Genomic DNA, 20,936 nt, shown 5'->3' on the forward strand with positions numbered 1-20,936 from the left:
TAAATAATCTGCCGATCCAGGAGGATCCCACATGCCCTGGAACAACTAAGCCCATGTGCTACAGCTACTGAGACTGTGCTCTAGAGCCTGGGAACTGCAACTACTGAAACGCTTGTGGCCTAGAAACTGTACTTCGCAACAATAGAAACCACTTCAATGAGAAGCCCACTAACTGCATCTACAGAGTAGCCCTCGCTTGCTGCAACTAGAGAAAAGCCTGCACAGCAAGGAAGACCCAACACAGCCAAAAATAAATAAATAAAATTTAAATGTATATGTATGTGTGTATATAAATATGTTTGGTATGCCAGGCCTTAGTTGCAGCATGTGGGTTCTGGTTTCCCAACCAGGGATCAAACCCGGACCTCCTGCATTGGGAACTCGGAGTCTTAGCCACTGGACCACCAGGGAAGTCCCTGCGTAATGACTTTTGATGAAGACGTGTCCTCTTTTAATGGGACCCTCCCTGCCCCACCCTCCACACCTGCGTGACTGCAAGCAGGTATCAGAACCAGGCCTTGGGCTGGATGCTGGATGTCAGCGGTTCACAAATGTCACAGCATGTTTGTATCACTTGGGAGCTTTTAAACAACCTTATGCTAGGAGGGATTGAAGGCAGAAGGAGAAGAGGGAAGCAGAGGATGAGATGGTTAGATAACATCACCAACTCAGTGAACATGAATTTGAGTAAACTCCAGGAGATAGTGAAGGATGGGGAAGCCTGGCGTGCTACAGTCCGTGGGGATGTACAGAGTCGGACACGACTTAGCAACCGAACGACAGCAACAACGGCCCAGGTCTCTTTCCAGATCAGTTAAATCACAATCTCTGGGGGTGTGACCGACGCATCAGAATTTTGTAATTCCCCCCAAGTGATTCTGACATGCAGCCATGGATGAGAACCAGCATTTATGTGCGTGTCTGTTATTATTTATTTTTAATTGGAGAATAATTGCTTTGCAATGTTGTGCTGGATTTTGGCATACAACAGCATGAACCAGCCATAAGTATACTTCTGCCCCTTCCCTCTTGAGCCTCTCCCCCACCCCGCCCAGTCCCACCCCTCTAGGTTGTTACAGAGTGCCGGGCTGAGCTCCCTGTCTTATTCAGCAGCTTCCCACTAGCAATCTATTTTACACATGATAGTGTATATATGAGGGCTTCCCCAGTGGTTCGGCGGTAAAGAATCTGCCTGCGATGCAGGAGACATGTGTCTGATCCCTGGGTTGGGACGATCCCCTGGAAGAGGGCATGGCAACCCACTCCAGTATTCTTGCCTGGAGAATCCCATGGACAGAGGAGCCTGGTGGGCTACAGTCCAGTGGGTTGCCAAGAGTTGGACCTAAGTGAAGCGACTGAGCACACACGCAATGTATATATGTCAATCCTAATCTCCCAATTCACTCCACCCTCCCCTTTCCCACTGTTGCCCACAGATATTGAGAACCAGCGTTTATACTTATTAAGTTCTCAGCCTGGGTGCTTCCCCATGCACTGCATGCCTGCACTACCCCCTACTAGACAGACAAGCACACATCATAGCAGAAAAGCATAGAGGAGATCCAGATCAAAGCCCCAGTGGGTGTTGGAGGAGAGAGAGAAGACTTCCTGGAAGAGGCGGCTTTAACAGAGGCTTAGGAAGCGTGACAGTCATTTCTGAAAGAATATAGCTTGGATGGCTGGCCTGAAGTCAGTAGCTACTTTTGAAGTAGCTGGTAAAAATATCCTCCACCCCTTCTCTAGCAAGGATTCACAGCTCCTGCCTGTGGAGTTTATGTAGTGTTTCTGGCCTTTGGTCATGAATTGTTAATGATTTCTGAAATCATGGCCATTGTGGTTTACTCAAAAATCATTAGAAAGTAAATTTTTCATACAGTGTTAAAATTTTTAAAAAGCAAACAGGAAAACATAGAGGAGGAAGAAATATTTATTCATCAACCCCTTATTGATCAGGGCCCACACTGATGGCAACAGAAACACCGTGGGGCTCGAGAGCAAGGTGTTGAGGACACGCCCTGCTCTAACACAGAGCCGTGGAGGCCCCAGGCCACTCTGTGAACGGAGCCCGCAGTGTGCTTCTGCTCAAATGCTTGTCCTGTGACCTTTAGCCTAGTCTCTTGACCCATCTCACCTCATTTGATAATTCCCACCTTGGAGATTTGGTATACAGAATCAAGGCAGTGATAAAGCGCTTAGCGCTGTGCATAGTAAATATTCCATAAATATTAGTTGCTACATAATTGTGATCATTCCTTAGCGTGTCTAGAATTTAACAGAGACAGCCATGGCCTTGGATGGAAAAGACAGCACAATTGCACTCAGAGCTGAAGGGGTCTTCCTTGCTCCCGGCGGACTGTAGGCTGATTCCAGGCTTCCGGGTTCCTGGCTGTGCGCCCCAGGCAGGCAGCTCTGGGCCCGCACTGTAAACCACTCTGAGAGCCTTTTGTGATAATGGACTGCCTCCTCATGCAGCTGATGGGAGATTCTGCAAAACGCCTCTGACAGCACTCTCCTCTGCTGAGCTCACTTTGTAAAGGACTGCAGAAGTCATTTAACTCAAGCGCCTAGAAAATGTTAAGCCTTCCCTTTGCACGCACATGTAAGTGTGCACATGCACACATGCGCACACACGAGCACTTCCTGCTGTTAGCAGAGCCTTGTGGTACAAGGACTAGAGACGTCTTTCATGTTCGCCAAGCAGAGGAGGAGACTGGGATCTCAGGGGGACCCAGCAAAGCAGGGAGGCGAGGATTCAAGGTGCCTCCAGGGACCAGGCTCTCTGGACAGCTTGTCTGTGTGCCACCATGAACACGCGTTCATTCCCCTCTGGGCCCTGGACCTGGTGCTGTCTTCATACTCCTCTCTTCCAGTTATTCCTTCTCCCGGCTCAGAGGCCAGAGAGGGTCTGATCAACCTGCCTAATCAATACTAAGGGGCAGGGACTCCCCTGGTGGTCCGGTGGTTAAGAATCTGCCCGTCAATGCAGTGGACCAGGGTTCAGTCCCTGGTTGGGAAGATCCCACATGCCACAGGGCACCTGAGCCCCATGTGCCCCAACTACTGACGCCTGTGTGCCCTAGAGCCCCAGCTTCACAGCTGGAATAGCCACAGCAATCAGAAGCCCATGCACCTCAATTAGGGTCTAACACCCCAATCGCCACAACTAGAGAAAACCATAGCATAGCAATGAAAACCCAGAACAGGCAAAAATAAAATAAATAAGTGAAATTAAAAAAAAAAAAACCCACTAAATACATTGAAGGGTACGATGCTCTTGACATTAGCCCCCCAGTTGCCCTCCCAAGAGACAACCATTGTAATCAATTTCTGCCCTTCCAGAAATATTCTATCTGTCCTCTCTGCCCTTACCTCCACCCCCTGCCTTTTAACACAATGATAGCATGCAATACATTGTTCTGGATTTTTCTTTTTACTTAACAATGTGTCTTAGAGAATATCCTGTAGCAGCACATGTATACAAATCTCATTCATTCTTTTTTATGGCTGCCTAGTATTTCACTGTGAATGAATAAAAACCCAATCCTTTATTTGACATCTTTGGAGCCAAATGTGTTTCTAATTTTTTAGAATTTAGAAAGTAATATCCAAGTATAGCCCTGGGTCAGCATTCTGTAGTCAAATATATTAATATATGTGCAGGAAAATATGAATGTTTATACTACTATTAAGTGGGATAAAGACTTTAAATTTCATGTCAGTTCAGATCTGGTTTTGCTACTAAAAAATGACATATAGAGAATTGTGAAAGTGAGAAAGTGAAGTCGCTTAGTTGTGCCCGACTCTTTGCGATCCCATGGATAGTAGCCTGCACCAAGCTCCTCCGTCCATGGGATTTTCAAGGCAAGAGTACTGGAGTGGGTTGCCATTTCCTTCTCCAGGGAATCTTCCCAACCCAGGGATCGAACCCGGGTCTCTCACATTGTAGACAGACGCTTTACCGTCTGAGCCACCAGAGAAGTCCAAGAGAATTGTGAACTTGTCCATAAATATATGACTTCTTGTTGTTTAGGCTCTAAGCTGTGTCTGAGTCTTTTACAACCCCATGGACTGTAGGCTGCCAAAGCTCCCCTGTCCATGGGATTCTCCAGACAAGAATACTGGAGTGGGTTGCCATTTCCTTCTCCAGGGGATCTTCCTGACCCAAGGATTGAGCCAGTGTCTTAAATCTCCTGCATTGCAGGAGGATTCTTTACCACCGAACCTCCAGGAAAGCATAAATATATAACTAGTTCCCAGTTAACACCCTGGAGAAGGAAATGGCAACCCACTCCAGTATTCTTGCCTGGAGAATTCTATGGACAAAGGAGCCTGGTGGGCTACAGTCTATGGCGTTGCAAAGAGTTGGACATGACTGAGCGACTGACAAATACTTCCTGGTTAATGACTAATCTAGGCTATCAGGAGTCTTCTGCTACTATAAGAGTTCAGTTCAGTTCAGTCGCTCAGTCGTGTCCGACTCTTCATGACCCCATGAATCGCAGCACGCCAGGCCTCCCTCTCCATCACCAACTCCCGGAGTTCACCCAGACCCACGTCCATCGAGTCAGTGATGCCATCCAGCCATCTCATCCTCTGTCGTCCCCTTCTCCTCCTGACCCCAATCCCTCCCAGCATCAGAGTCTTTTCCAATGAGTCAACTCTTTGCATGAGGTGGCCAAAGTACTGGAGTTTCAGCTCTTAGCATCATTCCCTCCAAAGAAATCCCAGGGCTGATCTCCTTCAGAATGGACTGGTTGGATCTCCTTGCAGTCCAAGGGACTCTCAAGAGTCTTCTCCAACACCACAGTTCAAAAGCATCAATTCTTTGGCGCTCAGCCTTCTTCACAGTCCAACTCTCACATCCATACATGACCACTGGAAAAACCATAGCCTTGACTAGACGGACCTTTGTTGGCAAAGTAATGTCTCTGATTTTGAATATGCTATCTAGGTTGGTCATAACTTTCCTTCCAAGGAGTAAGCGTCCAGTACTATAAGAGTACTGGAAAGAATATTCTAGAGCAGGCATCTCTGTGCAGTTGTGCAGGAATAGCCAAAGGTTAACTCTTATAAGTAGAATTAATGGATCAAAGAGGATGTGATTTTTTAAAATCAGTGTTCCTAATTTGTCTTGTAATGGTGAATGAGTGGGGCAGAGTTTTTTGTTCAGGACACCTTGTGGAATTCTGGCCAGATTTGAGTATGGCTGCCCTTGGCTGAGGCACCCACACTCAGTAGCCTCATCTGTGGTTCCCTGGTCCACTTTTCTTAGCAGGGAATGGGAGCAGGGTATTGTCCTGAAAACACGGGGGCATGTCCAGCACCTCGGTCTCCTGGGCCCTCGGCCCCAAGCACCTGTCGTGGCCAATTGTAGGAGGCCAGTGATTCTTCTTGTAAGTTTCAGACCGCGCCAGCCTGCAAACAGCAGACCCTTCCCTTTGCTCATTTCAGTTCTCAGTGTTCTTGCAGCTTCAGTTTTCTGGGGGATCAGGAACTGCCTCTTGCATATTTACAGATCTCCACTGCTTTGTTGAAAATGTTAAAAAAAATTTTTTTTAAAGGGAAGGGAGAGGGAAGAAAAGACAGTGGAAGCTAATGGTGCTGCATTACAAGAGCCTGTCCAGTGCAACAGCTGACATTCCAAATCTATACTTTTCTTGGAATGAAGCCTTTTAGTTCACATTTCTGGGCAGAGAGGAGTGAGATTCATTTTACATCCAGCAGCTAGTTGCATTCCCTATGGTGAAGTTAGTCTTTCTGCTTCTCGTGGTCTTGGTCTCTGTAGCTTTGAGAACTTGGACAGTGGGGCCTCCGGTGACATGAACAACTTCTGATTTCTATAGGGGCAGGTCAGTCACATGGTGGGTTTAGAAGCAGCATAGCCAAGTAGTTGAGCCTGTGAACCCTGGACCCAAACAGCCCGGATTCCTAGGCTCCTGCCATCACTCAGGCAAGATACCTATCCTGTCTGTGGCTTGGCTTACTCTTCTAAAGAGTAGGAATATGGGCTTCGCCTGCCAAGGCGGTAGACACGGGTTCAATCCCTGATCCTGGAGGATCCCACGTGCCTCGGAGCAACTGAGTCTATGTACCACAACTATTGAACCTGTGCTCTAGAGTCCAGGAACCACACCTACTGAGCCCATGTGTCGCAACTACTGAAGCCTTTGCCCCTGGAGCCCTAGCTCAGCAACAAGAGAAGCCACCGAAATGAGAAGACTATGCACCATAGTTAGAGGCTTCCCTGGTGGCTTAGCTGGTGAAGAATCTGCCTGCAGTGCGGGAGACCTGGGTTCCATCCCTGGGTCGGGAAGATCCCCTGGAGAAGGGAAAGGCTACCCACTCCAGTATTCTGGCCTGGAGAATTCCATGGACTGTATAGCCCATGGGGTCACAAAGAGTTGGACACGACTGAGTGACTTGTGCTTTCCTGCTCTCCACGACTAGAAAAAAGCCCATGCAGCAACGAAGACCAAGTACAGCCAAAAATAAATAAATAAAATAATTTTTCTTTTATTTTTTCAAAAAAAGAGTAGGGATAGTATAGAACCTATAGTCTAGTGGTGACGTAAGGATCCAGTGAGCTAATGCATGTAAAGTGCTTAGAATGGTGCCTGGTACTTACTAGGAGCTGGATACGTGTTGAGTATTATAATTTAGGACTGGTATTGTAATTAGTATTATACTGAGGGCAAAATGCCCTGTTTAAAAACCTAATCCCTTCCGAGTCAGAGGTGAGTGAGAACTCTTGCTAAGAAAAAGCAGGACACAGATTGGTCATTGTTCCTCGCTGCTTCAGTGCGATGGAACAGCACATCATCCCTCTTGTGAGAATTACCTTGCCCTTGAAATCACCAGCCTACTCCCAGGCCCCAGCCATCAGGCTGTGAGCTGCAGGAAACGTGTACGCAGCTGCTGAGCCTGTAACCCAAGCTGAACAAACGGCAAGGCCAAGAATCGAGCTTCAAGAAGCAAAGAGAATCAATTTCTGATAAAGTGCCAGGAAGGAGATTGACACGTCTAAAACCTTCCTGGTATCAGCTGAGCTTCCAACACAAGATTAAACTTGAAGAAAAAAACCCATCAGAGAGCTGCAATTTGTGACCAGAAGGCGATAATGTTGACAGCTTCTTCCCAAGTCAGGTTTGGATAAGCAGTGTGCCCTTCACCAGAGCATCAAAATTTTCTATATCCTCAAATCCTAGGCATTAAATTGTCCTGAGTCTCCCTTTACCTCTCCACCCCGCCTCCCCAACCACTTTATAGAATGCAGAATATGATGAGAAAAGAAAATGATACTATCCAAGTGAAGGAGGTTCCTGCAAATTACTAATGAAAGGTGTGTGTCGTGGTGAATAGGAGCCCAGAACTATTGCCCAGTCTGGGAACACCTCTGGAGGAGCAGGGCCAGGGCTGTAAGAGTGCCAGGCCCCCAGGGCTCCCGTCCCAAGTTACCGTGGCTGACCGTAGGCACACCCTTGCTCCCTGCTCTGGGCCTCCCTTTCCCCTGCAACCACCCCAGGTCTGATAAGAGCTGACATCAACTTCATCAGGGCCCACAAGCCATGTCTCTGAGGCTCTGTTCAAGTGATAGAAGCCCTCCTCAGCCCAGCTTCAGGGCTTCTCTGGTGGTCCGGTGATCTGGTTGCCATGCAGGGGACACCAGTTCGATCCCTGGTCGGGGAAGATCCCATATGCTGCGGAGCAAGTCAGCCTGTGAGCCACAACTAGTGAGCCAGAGTGCAGCAACTATTGAGACCTGCATGCCGAGGGCCTGTGCTCTACCGCAGTGAGAAGCCTTCCTTTCTCAATCCAGATGCTATGAGTTAACTTTCGACTTTTATGGGTTTACCTAGACAAATATAACATGCTCTAACATCTGTTAGGCACCTTCCTTAGCCCTTCTCGGTCTCCTTAGCTCTAAAGTGGACGGTGTTCGTCCTTCCTCTCCAGATGTCCAAGGGCTCTGTGTGGATAAGGAAGATATACATGGGAAGCCCAGCCCCGCTCGGAGGATGCCCTTGCCTCTCACACCAGGCACTTTCTCTCTCCTCCCCACGGATCCTGCTGCTGGGTCAGAACTAGACAGGGTCCCAGACTCCTGGGACCACAGGGCTGGGCAGGTGAATGAGAAGCTGGGGCAGTGACTGCCAGATAAATGAAAGCCTCAGTTTCCTTGCCCGATGACCCAAGATAGTCTGACACTGGCCTTCCCCAGCTAAGCACTGTTAACGATGGCTACATTCCCATTTGTTGTTGTTTTAGTCACTAAGTCGTATCCAATGCTTTTGGACTGTAGCCCACCAGGCTCCTCTGTCCATGGGGTTTTCCAGGCAAGAATACTGGAATAGGTTGCCAATTTCCTTCTCCAGGGGACCTTCCTGACCCAGGGATTGAACCCAAGTCTCCTGCATTGGCACGTGGATTCTTTTGCCACTGAGCCACCTGGAAAGTCCTGCATTCCCCTTGGAGGCTGCTGAAGAGATTATATGCCCCTCCTCACCCTCCGCTATGTGTAGGAAAGTCCAAGAAAGTTCTCAGCTTCTTTCTACTTTGGTGGCCTTTTGCTTTTTCAATATAGAAGCCTAAACTCTTGCAAAAATCTCTTTGAACTGCCCATGCTCTGTTGGTGCCCTGGGAGATGGCTTGGCACATGAGAAACGGAATGGCAAGAGTGATCAAGGGCAGGGAATCAAGGGCTTTGGTTTGCATCCTGGTTCTAACTCTTAATTTGCTGTGTGGTCTTTGAAAGTGAAAGTAAAAGTCACTCAGTCACGTCCGACTATACAGTCCGTGGAATTCTCCAAGCCAGAATACTGGAATGGGTAGCCTTTCACTTCTCCAGGGGATCTTCCCAACCCAGGGGTCAAACCCAGGTTTCCTGCATTGCAGGTGGATTCTTTACCAGCTGAGCTTTCTTGGCACTTTACATAACCTCTCTGTGCTTCAGTTTCCATCTGCTGAATGGAACTGAAAGCATGGTACCATGGAACTGAAAGCATGGTACCATCTCATGGGGCTGTTGAGAGAATTAAATAATACATATGAAGTACTTAGAACTGTACCTGTAAGTCCTGTTTAAAAGTATGTTATTGTTATTTGTCCAGTCCCACCGCTGGGTCCCATTCCAGAATGTTCCATCAGCTGGGGTAGCTGGGGGAGGTAGTGCTGGTGTAGTTCATATCTGCAGGCATTGACCTCAATGGGGCTGGCTCCAGACATTTTAATGTCTTTTTGATTCCAGAACTAATGCATGCCTATTGTAGAAAAATAGAAGAGGCTTAATGCTACAAAAATTCGTCCTTATCCTACCATCTATAAAGTCACTATTTTTATTTATTTTTTTATTCCCTTCTCAGTTCAGTTGCTCAGTCATGTCCAACCCTTTGCGACCCCATGGACTGCAGCACGCCAGGCTTCCCTGTCCATTACCAACTCCTGGAGCTTACTCAAACTCATGTCCACTGAGTTGGTGATGCCATCCAACCATCTTATCCTCTGTTGTCCCCTTCTTCTCCTGCTTTCCATCTTTTCCAGCATCAGAGTCTGTTCCAATTGGTCAGTTCTTTGCATCAGGTGGCCAAAGTGTGGGAGTTTCAGCTTTAGCATCAGTTCTTCCAATGAATATCCAGGACTGATTTCCTTTAGGATAGACTGGTTGGATCTCCTTGCAGTCCAAGGGACTCTCAAGAGTCTTCTCCAACACCACAGTTCAAAAGCATCAATTCTTTGGCACTCAGCTTTCTTTATTATCCAACTCTCACAGCCATACATGACTACTGGAAAAACCATAGCATTAATTAGATGAACCTTTGTTGGCAAAGTCATGTCTCTGCTTTTTAATATGCTGTCTAGATTGATCATAGCTTTTCTTCCAAGGAACAAGTGTCTTTTAATTTCATGGCTGCAGTCACCATCTGCAGTGATTTTGGAGCCCAAGCAAGTAAAGTCTTTCACTGTTTCCATTGTTGCCCCATTTGCCATGAAGTGATGGGACTGGATGCCATGATCTTCGTTTTCTGAATGTTGAGCTTTAAGCCAACTTTTTCACTCCCCTCCTTCATTTTCATTAAGAGGCTCTTTAGTTCTTCTTCACTTTCTGCCATAAGGGTGGTGTCATCTGCGTATCTGAAGTTATTGATATTTCTCCCGGCAATCTTGATTCCAGCTTGTGCTTCTTCCAGCCTGGTGTTTCTCATGATATACTCTGCGTATAAGTTAAGAAAGCAGGGTGACAATATACAGCCTTGATGTACTCCTTTCCTGATTTGGAACCAGTCTGTTGTTCCATGTCCAGTTCTAACTGTTGCTTCTTGACCTGCATACGGATTTCTCAGGAGGCAGGTCAGGTGGCCTGGTATTCTCATCTCTTTAAGAATTTTTCACAGTTTATTGTGATCCACACAGTCAAAGGCTTTGGCATAGTCAATAAAGCAGAAATAGATGTTTTTCTGGAACTCTTTTGCTTTTTCAATGATCCAATGGATGTTGGCAATTTGATCTCTGGTTCCTCTGCCTTTTCTAAATCCAGCTTGAACATCTGGAAGTTCATGGTTCACGTATTGCTGAAGCCTGGCTTGGAGAATTTTGAGCATTACTTTGCTAGAGTATGAGACGAGTGCAATTGTGAGGTAGTTTGAGCAGTTTTTGGCATTGCCTTTCTTTGGGATTGGAATGAAAACTGACCTTTTCCAGTCCTGTGGCCACTGCTGAGTTTTCCAAATTTGCTGGCATATTGAGTGCAGCACTTTCATAGCATCATCTTTTAGGATTTGCAATATCTCAACTGGAATTCCATCACCTCCACTAGCTTTGTTCGTAGTGACGCTTCCTAAGGCCCATTTGACTTTGCATTCCAGAATGTCTGGCTCTAGGTGAGTGATCACACGATCATGGTTATCTGGGTCATGAAGATCTTTTTTGTATAGTTCTTCTGTGTATTCTTGCCACCTCTTCTTAATATGCAACTATATATATTTCAGGCTTAGGATCATACTAAAGGACAATTATAAATGCCTACCTTCCATTTCTTTTTTAGTTACTTTTTTATTGCGGTATAACTTCCATATGATAAAGGGGACAATCTTTGGTGTACAGTTTTATGAATTTTATGAGTGCTCCTGTGTTACCACTACCCACGTCAAAATACGGACCATTCCTAGCGATGCAGGAGGCATCTTCATGCCCGCTCGCAGGTACTGCAGCTCTCCAGGAGGGGGACCACTGTCTTGGCTCTAGTGGTATAGATTAGTTTTGCCTGTATTTGAACTTCATATAAAAGGATTCACAGAGTAAGCACAATTTTTTGGTCCTTGTTTTGTTTTTGTTGAACGTATCTGTGAGATTCATGCATGTTTTTGTTTTATTTACTTATTGTGGGGTGTGCTGGGTCTTTGTTGCTGCACGCGGGCTTTCTCTCGTTGCAGTGAGCAGGGGTTACTCTCCAGTTTGCGGTGCCCGGGCTTCTCATGGCAGTGGCTTCTCTTGTCCGGGTGCACGGGCTCTAGAGCTCCCGGCTTCAGTAGTTGCGACACACGGGCTAGTTGTAGCACAGGGGCTCGGCTGCCCCACAGCTGAGGAATCTTCCCTCACCAGGGATCAAACCCATGTCCCCTGCACTGGCAGGAGGATTCGTATCCACTGGACCACCAAGGAAGGCTTCATCTGTGTTTTTTAAATGTATTAATAGTTTGCTCTTTACCACTGTGGTATTAAACCTTCAGTTATCCTTTTATTAGAATAATTAAATTGTGAATTTTAAAAATAATTTACCTGTCATTATTTTTTTTTAATTTCAAGTTTGTTCACTAAATTAAAAAATGTTCTTCAAACATACCCCAACCTAATAACCCTGTCTAGAAATAACCTGTTTTTTTTTTACTTTTTTTTTATTTTTAAACTTTACAAATTGTATTAGTTAGAAATAACCTGTTATTTGTAGAATGTTCACCTTTCTAGACTTTTTCCTGTTTATTACAGTTCTAGTCCTTGTTTCAGTTGGAAGTGCATTTGGCTGCAAAGAACAGGAAACCCAACTAACAATGGCCTACACCAGGGATCAGCAAGCATTTTATGTCACGACTACTCAATTCTGTCATTGTAGTGCGGAAACAGCCATATCAGTATGTTAATTAGTGAATGGGGCTGTGTTTCAATAAAACTTTATTGACCAAAAAAAAAAATATGTGGTGGGACAGATTTGGCCTGTGGGGTATACTTTTTTGGCCCTTGAGTTAACAATAGGGATTTATTTGGCTCATGTGGCAAGAAACCTAGAAATAGCCTTATAAAAAAAGCCTAAAGATTTATATTCCTACTAAAAATATTTGAGAATGCCAGACTCTCAAACCTTGCTAATAGTGGATATTAAGAGCCTATCCTGTTTTTGCCAGTACTTTTTTGTCCTTATTCCTGGGTTTGGGGAAACACCTCTGCCTGATCTTCCAACTCAGTAATTATATCTATATCTATTCTGTTCTCCATTATCTTTAAAAAAGTTATTGATTGATTTATTTTGTTTTTATTTTTTTGTTGCACTGAATCTTCATTGGTGTGCACGGACTTTCTCTAGTGGCAGCAGCTTCTCGTTGCAGTGGCTTCTCTTACTGTGGAGCACGGGCTGTAGGCACACAGGCTTCAGTAGTTGTGGCACACAGGCTTAGTTGCTTTGCAATATGTGGAATCTTCTCAGACCAGGGATCGAACCCATGTCCCCTGCATTGGCAGGCAGACTCTTATCCACTGTACCACCAAGGAAGTCCTCTTCGTTGTCTTTTGATCTTTTTTTAGTTTTGATGATTAAATGTTTTATTCATGATTTCTTATTCTGTTCCATAGTAGGTAGTTCAAGGAGTCAGTGCCTTCTCTGATTCTTCTGATAATATTAAAAATGTTTGTAATGCCTCTGCTTGCATCGTTATCTCTTTCTTTCATTGTTTGTTTGTTGAATTCACCCTTCTCTTTCATGGTGTGAGTTTTCTTGAAATGTTTGGTAATTTGTGCATATGTGCTGTTCTATGTAATGTGATCTGTTTTGTTGTCTGTGAATGCTTTTTCTTTTTACGAGAGTTTGCTACCAGTGATTATGGGAAGAAGGGTGGAAATTACCACAAAAAATGTGATGCTTGTCTTCTAAACACAGAATTCTTCCTTTTTCTCCTGGATATATCCTGCTGTTCTGTCCCAGAGACCCACAGTCACAGCTCCTACAATCTGGATGGATTGAAGAGCCACTTCTTGGCATCCTCATAGGCATTCTCAACGCGTCTCTTTCACCTTTAACCTCAGGTCCCCTCCTCTCCCTGGAGAATGTGTTGCCTCTAGGCTTGGAGCAGCCCAAGACCCCCTTCCCGTGTCACAATCCTCCTTCCGAGCTTTCGATTTGGCCTGCGCTTCTTTTCATTCATCCAGTTCTGTCTGCCAGCTTTTCTCAAGGATTTCTCAACATTTTAAATCCAGCAGTATCACCCCTCTTCATCTTCCTGTGAATTTTGTTTTGTTTTTTAAAAATGTTTATTTATTTAGTTCTAAGTGTTAGCTGCTCAGTCGTGTCTGACCTCCTGCGACCCCAGGGACTGTAGCCCGTAAGGCTCCTCTGTGCATGGGATTCTCCAGGCAAGAGTACTGGAGCGGGTTTCCATTTCCTTCTCCAGGAGATCTTCCTGACCCAGCGATGGACCCTGGGTCTCCTGCATGGCAGGTGGATTCTTTACTGTCTGAGCCACCAGGGAGGTTGCATGAGGTCTTAGTTGCAGCAGGTGGGGTCTTTTGCTGAGGTGCGTGGGCTTCTCTCTAGTTGCAGTGCCCAGTCTCCAGAGCCAGGGGCTCAGTAGTTGCAGCACATGGGCTTAGTTGCTCCATGGCATGTGGCATCTTAGTTCCCAGACCAGGGATCAAATGAACCGAGTCCCTCTATTGGAAGGCAGGTTCTTAACCACTGGATCACCAGGGAAGTTCCTTATGAATTTTAAATGGTATCATTTCTATGGACTTGGGTAGCAGAGGCTGCTGTGTGTACTTGCTCTTGGTCTTCCCAGCTTGATTCAGTCTCAAGGTGACTTCTTATTAAGAGTTTTTACCTTCCTGGTCACCTTCATCTGGACAAGTTCATTTTTCTCTAAAAATACACTGTCAGAACCAAACTGAGTATTCCGACTATGAACAGATCAGTATAGACCATGGAGATGGAGTGTACTTTCTAGTAAGAACTGGGTTCCCATACTAACTCCGCTCTCTGCTACACTGGTCAAGTCCCTTCACTCACCTAAGCCTCAGTTTTCTCACCTGTCAAATGGGAATAACACCCCCTCATAGGTTAATGAACGTGTCAATTGCAATAATGTGTCAAGTGTTTAACGTGGGGCCTGGCACACAGTAGGTGCCGAAACGTGTTAGTTCCCTTCTTCCCTCTGATCCTGACAAAATTTCTAACACGCATTGTGTGTGCTATGGTTGTGGCATGCTTTTGGCAGCCACATCACCCTGTTAGCTCATACTGAACACATTAGCTAAAAGCCCTGCCTTTGTCTCGTGAACTTTTCTCAAGCAGACTTTTCCAACGCCTCTCCTTGTATAGGACCTTTACCCTGGCCATGATGCGTTTTATCAAGCCGTTCTTGATCCATCTCTAGCCTGTAGAAATTGACCTGAACCCAGATTCCGTCATCCAGTTTATTCCATGTGCCACCCATCTGAATGTCATCTGCCGACTGAATAAACAGCCTTCAACAGTCAGATCTGGCCATTGATAAAATTATGGCCTGGGATAGGACCAAGGACAGAACCCCATGGCATGCCACCCTTCAGGGGAGAGTAATTTAAGTGACTGAGCGGGATGATTAATCTGTCTAGTTCCTGTAATAGTCTGTCCTTGTGACTTGATTATAATAATAATGTTAGCAACCATGTATTGGGTGTTATTTACAGGCCAGGCACTGAGGTAAGCATTTTTCATATATTATTTTTATTTTTCTTACAACAAGTCTATAAGGTAAACATTTGTCTTACTTAGGACTTGGTTGTAAAAAATAAACTCCATCTAGCTTTTGCAGTACTCTTGCCTGGAAAATCCCATGGACAGAGGAGCCTGGTGGGTTGCAGTCCATGGGGTCTCAAAGAGTTGGACATAACTGAGCGACTTCACTTTCACTTTTCACTTTCATGGATTGGAGAAGGAAATGGCAACCCACTCCAGTGTTCTTGCCTGGAGAATCCCAGTGATGGCGGAGCCCTGTGGGCTGCCGTCTATGGGGTCGCACAGAGTCGAACACGACTGAAGTGACTTAGCAGCTTTTGCAGAACAAGGACTATATCAGTTAATTGTTGTTGTTGTTTAGCCACTAAGTCATGTCCTACTCTTTTTCAACCCCATGGACTGTAGCCCTCCAGGCTCCTTTGTCCATGGAATTTTCCAGCAAGAATTCTGGAGTGGGTTGCCATTTCCTGCTCCAGGGGTCTTCCTGACCAAGGGATCGAACCCACGTCTCCTGCATTGCAAGTACATTCTTTACCACTGAGCTACCAGGGAAGCCCATATTACCTCATTACAAGGCTCTAAAGGGGAAGTGCTCCCCAGAAGCCAAGGGCGGTGATGTTCCTGGGTGGCATGATGACAGAAACGGTGTCAAGAATGGTGAATCAGTGCCGGGGGCCCTCTGGGTTCCAAAAGTCCTCTATGGCTCTTATCTTTACATCTGTCAGTATCTGTCCTTTTTTAATTTTTTAATATTTATTTATTTGGCTGTACCAGGCCTTAGTTGCAGCATGTGGGATCTAGTTCCCTGCCAGGGATGGAACCCAAGCCCCACTTGGAGTCTTAGCCACTGGACCACCAGGGAAGTCCCTGTATCCTTCTTCTCACCTGGTACAAACCAGCTTTCTGTTTCTTGGTTCACCTAGTAGACAGTAGTCCCACTAGCACCTCTGAGTTCATGTTCCCCTTTTTGAGAAAGCAGTCAGATCTTCCCTGAGCCTGTTCATCCCAGTTCCCCAGGATTACTGGCCCTGCATGGGGACTTCCTTTAGCTCAGACAGTAAAGAATCTGCCTGCAATGAGGAGACCAGGGTTCGATCCCTGGGTTGGGAAGATCCTCTGGAGAAAGGAATAGCAACCCGCTCCAGTATTCTTGCCTGGAGAATCCTGTGGACAGAGGAGCCTGGCTGGCTACAGTCTGTGGGGTTGCAAAGAGTCAGACACGGCTGAAGGACTCACACTACCACTGGCCCTGCCTGGATCAGATGCCTGCTCCCAGGCAGCACTGGGGTCAGCTGTCTGGACATGACCTCCAGGAGTCTCGGGCTATGACCTGGTGGCCGTGGGGCCAGCGATGTCCAGAGTCCTGCCCCGTGTCATTTGTACATTTTACAAGTGAAGAGGAGACCCAGAGTCACATGGCAAGTAAGTAGAGGTACCAAGACTTAATCCTAGTCTGTCTGATGCCAAAGCTGGTGGTGTTGATGCTCTGCTCCTTATATTGGACCATGTGGTCCCAGGGTGGCCCCTGTGGTGGCCTTGGTTAGGGCTGGCCCATGTCCCAGCCTGGGGAGCTTGAGCACCCACCTTTTGCCTCTTTGTAGTTCAGTCGCAGATCAGGACTCTGAGGTTCTTGGTTAGTTGGTTTGCTTGTTTTATTTATTTTTTTGGTGATTCGGCAGATGCTTCAGCTCTAGTCCTCACAGAACTCAGAACTTTGATGAGGGACCTGATGCTTCAGAGGTTACGCACAGACTGTGGAGTCCAGTAAAACTGGGTTCAGATTCCCGTTATGCCACTTTTTCACTGCTGGCTCTCTGCCTCGGTTTCCATAACTATTAATACGAAATGGAGGTGATGCTACCTACTTTATCTGTTGGTGTGATGATTCAGTGAGATGCTAGAGGTAAACCACACGTGGCCCATATAGACCAATCAATTCTATTGATGTTACCAGTTAATTAACTCAGAAACAATGGGAAAGGCACAGGAATCCAGAGGAGAAAGCCTTTTTCTAGAGAAGATTTTTTGTTGTTGTGGACCATTTTGTAGAGTCTTTATTGAATTCGTTACAATATCATTTCTGCTGTATGTTTCGGTCTTTTGACCACAAGGCAGGTGGGAATCTTAGCTCCCTGACCAGGGTTTGAACCTGCACCCCTTGCATTGGAAGGCACAGCCTTAACCATTGGACTGCCAGGGAAGACCCCTAGAGGAGATAGCCTTTTACTCGTCGACAGGGTAGGGAGTGAAAGGTAGATTGGTCAGGGTTCCAAGAGGAAAATGATGTTGAAACTTGAAAAGTGGAGAAGAGGATTGAGGGAAGGGCCAGTCCGGTAAGAACAGCTACAGGCATATGAGCACATCCAGCCATGTGAGGGACCCGTGGGTAGTTTATTGTGATAGAAGTGAAATACTGGGAGCAAATGGGGTTGTGAAGCTGGGGTCTGATCAAGAAAACATTACTTATTCGTGTGTCCATTTGGCAAATATTTGTCGATGACTTGCTGTGTGCCAGCCACTGCCCTGGGTCCTGTCGGTTCTGCAGTGAACAGAACAAGCACAAATCTGCACGTTTGTGGCACTTACTCCCAGTGGTTAGAGGTAGGCATTAAGCAAATAGATAAAATACAAAGGGAGTCAGAGGGGGGAAAAAAAAAACAGGCAGGGAAGCAGAGTGGGGGCTGCTAGGAGGGTTGTTATGTCACATAGGCCCTTGGGCAGAGACTAAAGGAGGGGCAAGGGGAGAGCTTTGGGCAGAGAAGACAGTGAGAATGAAAGGCCTGAGGTTGGCGCTTGTGTGGCTGAGTTAAGGGGGACGAGGGCAGGGTGGTGGGAGGCGAGGACAGAGGGGTAAAGGCCAGTCATATAGAGCCTTGTGGCCATTTGTAAGAGCCTGTGGGCTTCCCAGGCGGTGCTGGTGGTAAAGAACCCACCCGCCGGAGCAGGAGACGTGAGATGCTGGTTTGATCCCTGGGTCGGGAAGGTCCCCTGGAGGAGGGCATGGTGACCAACTCCAGTATTCTTGCCTGGAGAATCCCCTGGACAGAGGAGCCTGGTGGGCTACAGTCCATAGGGTCGCAAAGAGTCAGACACGACTGAAGTGACTGAGCACACACAGGCTATTGAATGAGTGGGGGGGTACTCATGGGACATTTTCACTGACAGAGGGCCAGGACCGGACAGATTTTAGCAAGATATGCTCCCTGGCTATGTGGGGAGAGTAGACAGTGGGGAAGGGCAGACGGGGAGACCCATCAGGGCTGCTGCAGAAGGTCTGTGGAGGTGACAGTGACTCGGGCCAGGGGGCAGCAGTGGAGGAGAGAAGGCAGTGGGTGCAAGATGGAGTCACTTGGATCTGTGGCTGGACCCGGACATGGACCCGGAAAGAGAGGAATCAAGAAGGACTTTAAGTTTTGGTCTGAAAAGCAGAGAGACTGGTCTTCTCCTGCGATGGGAAAGAGAGTGGAGACAGGTTTTAGGAGGAAGATCAGAGATTCAGCTTCAATGCTATGAAGACCTGTCAAACAGCTGGAGCAGACTTCCCTGGTGGTCCAGTGGTTAAGACTCTGAAGTCTCAAGGCAACAGGCATGGGTCCAGCCCCTCTTTGGGGAACTAAGAGGGATGGCCAATAATAATAATAATGAAGGTAGCTGAATATGGGATTCTGGAATTCAGAGGAAAATCCTGTCAAACTGTATCTATCTGGAATGTAGAATCATTGATTCTTTTCTGAGAAGAGAAGTAGGGTGGATGGAGGTCATTAGTTATGCAGGTAATATAAGAAAACAACATCCCCAAGAAAATATTTTTAACCTGTTAGATCAGCCCACAATCCCTTTTGCTGATTGCCACCCCTTCCTAATCCCCAGTCTTCCCCTCCTGGAGTAACTGTTGTCCCAGGCTGGGCATGCCTCCTTCCAGATCTTTCTCTGTGCATCAGCATACCCCAGCGAGTCCATAAACTGCATGTAGTATCTTGGGAGCGTAGTATTTTAACAAAATGGCAACGTAATGAATGTGTCACATGTGCTTTCGTCACTTGTCATTTGCCCCTCTTCTCTGAACTGTGTCTTAGAGATCCACCCTCGGTGTTACAAACAAGCCTAGCTTTTTAAAAACTTGTCACCGTATGTTATGGACAGACTGTGGGTTATTCAGCCGTTTTCCAGATGGAGGGCATTAGCATTTTGCACATTCCTCCTCCAGCACCTGTGTGGGTCTCTCTGGTAGATTCCAGGGATTGAACTGACTGGGTCTGAGTAGATTGAAGCTAGGCAGGGTTTTGTTTTGTCTTGTTTTAGTGGAGACTGCCACGCCGCTCCCCGAAGTGCCTCTGTCAGCTTCCTCACCAGCTGTGGCAGGTTTTTAATGAGGGAGGCCACGGGGATCTGTGCTTTAAAGCAAAGCACAGTGGTGGGCTGTGGGTTGGAAGGAACGAGCAGGAAGCCAAGAGACCAGGGAGTCTCTGGGCTGCTGATCCACTCTTGGGTTTCCCTGGTGGTTCAGCAGGAAAGAACCCGCCTGCAATGCAGGAGACGCAGGAGATGCAGGTTCGATCCCTGGGTCAGGAAGATCCCCTGGAGGAGGGCATGGCAACCCACTCCAGGATTCTTGCCTGGAGAGTCCCACGGACAGAGGAACCTGGTGGGCTACAGTCCATAGGGTTGCAGAGTCAGGCACGGCTGAAGCAACTTAGCACGCACTCACGTTCTGCTCTTAAGAACCCAGATTTTGGGGGAGACACAGGCTACTTTTGGGGCTGAGATGGTCCCCTTCCCTTCCTTTCCTCTTGGAAATAGATTAGCACAAATGAAATGCCGCTGTCCCGCAGCCTGCACGCCTGGCTTCTTCCCTGTCAGCCAGTTTCTATTTCTAGCCCTCCTCACCAGCCAGAAGTCATTCTCTTCTGACAAAGACACCAGTCAAGACATTATAAAATCGCTGTTTTTATTAGAGCAGACCAACTCCTCCATCATCGAGACCCTTATCCTGCCACCAGCCTGGTAGCATCCTTGCCTGACACGCTCGACGGCGCGTTCAAGGGCTGGTGCATGACCAAGGTTGTGTTTGTCACTAGCCTGGCGCCTGTTGGAAGAGTGTGATCACAGCCCCACTCCCAAGACAGACGGAATCCTACAGCCAGCTGCTCTCCTGTTCCTACACTCTCCTGTTCCTGCATGGGGAAAGCAAAGTTGTAGCCTCTGAAAAGTTACGTCATCTTTTCTTTGCCTGAATTTCAGGTGGGTGTTAACTTTGTATAAATTGCCTTCCCCGTTAGCTCAGGGAACTAGGTCTAGGGTCTAAACTTCAAGTTTAGATTTTGTGCGCTCATAATTAGAAACTTTGAAATGTTTCTCTTCAGCATCATCTTCATTGCTAACCTTTATCAAGAATGTATTACACAGCCGGCAATATTTTAAATGTTTTGTGTTTATAAAGTAGGTGCTTTTAATTACCATCCCACATTTTTTTTCCTTTTTTGCATTTTTAAATTGAGATATTTTATGTAACACAAAATCCACCATTTTAACGTGTGCAATTCCTGGATTTCCCTGGTGGTCCAGTGATTAAGCCCCCGAGCTTACACTGCAGGTGCCACAGGTTCGATCCTTGGTCAGGGAATTAAGATCCCGCATGCCTTGCATTAGGCTTCCCAGATGGTTCAGTGGTAAAGAATCTGCCTGCCAAGCGATCTCCCATTGTATGGATATGCCAACAGCCTGTTTTTCCTTTCACCCATTGAAGGACAGTTGGGCTGCTTCTGCTTTGGGGCTATTATGATGCATGTCTCTAGGACCACATCTCACTTTGACAGCTGAGGAGACTCGGGCACCAGCGTCATTTCTCACTCAAACAAGCCGGATGGGATTCTTACCCAGGTGCCTGGCTTCACAGCTGAGCCCTCACCACCCAACTTGGCTGTTTAGCTGATGAGTGAAGGTCTAGGAATTCTGGACCTAT

At 46.7% G+C, this 20,936-nt stretch overlaps 1 protein-coding gene across 5 annotated transcripts in view; it reads left to right on the forward strand.

Annotated features, from left to right (window-relative positions):
* The window catches only part of KATNIP (katanin interacting protein), a 239,203-nt gene that overhangs the window by 24,141 nt on the left and 194,126 nt on the right, over positions 1-20,936 (forward strand). The window contains exon 3 of one of the 5 annotated variants that reach the window (XM_024985088.2): positions 20,053-20,215. The exons of the other annotated variants lie outside the window; for them this stretch is intronic. The gene's annotated coding sequence lies outside the window, so the exon portion shown is untranslated. The remainder of the gene's footprint in view (positions 1-20,052; positions 20,216-20,936) is intronic. 5 annotated transcript variants of the gene reach the window in all.

The sequence above is a fragment of the Bos taurus genome, chromosome 25, assembly GCF_002263795.3.
Source record: "Bos taurus isolate L1 Dominette 01449 registration number 42190680 breed Hereford chromosome 25, ARS-UCD2.0, whole genome shotgun sequence".
NCBI classification, from domain to species: domain Eukaryota; kingdom Metazoa; phylum Chordata; class Mammalia; order Artiodactyla; family Bovidae; genus Bos; species Bos taurus.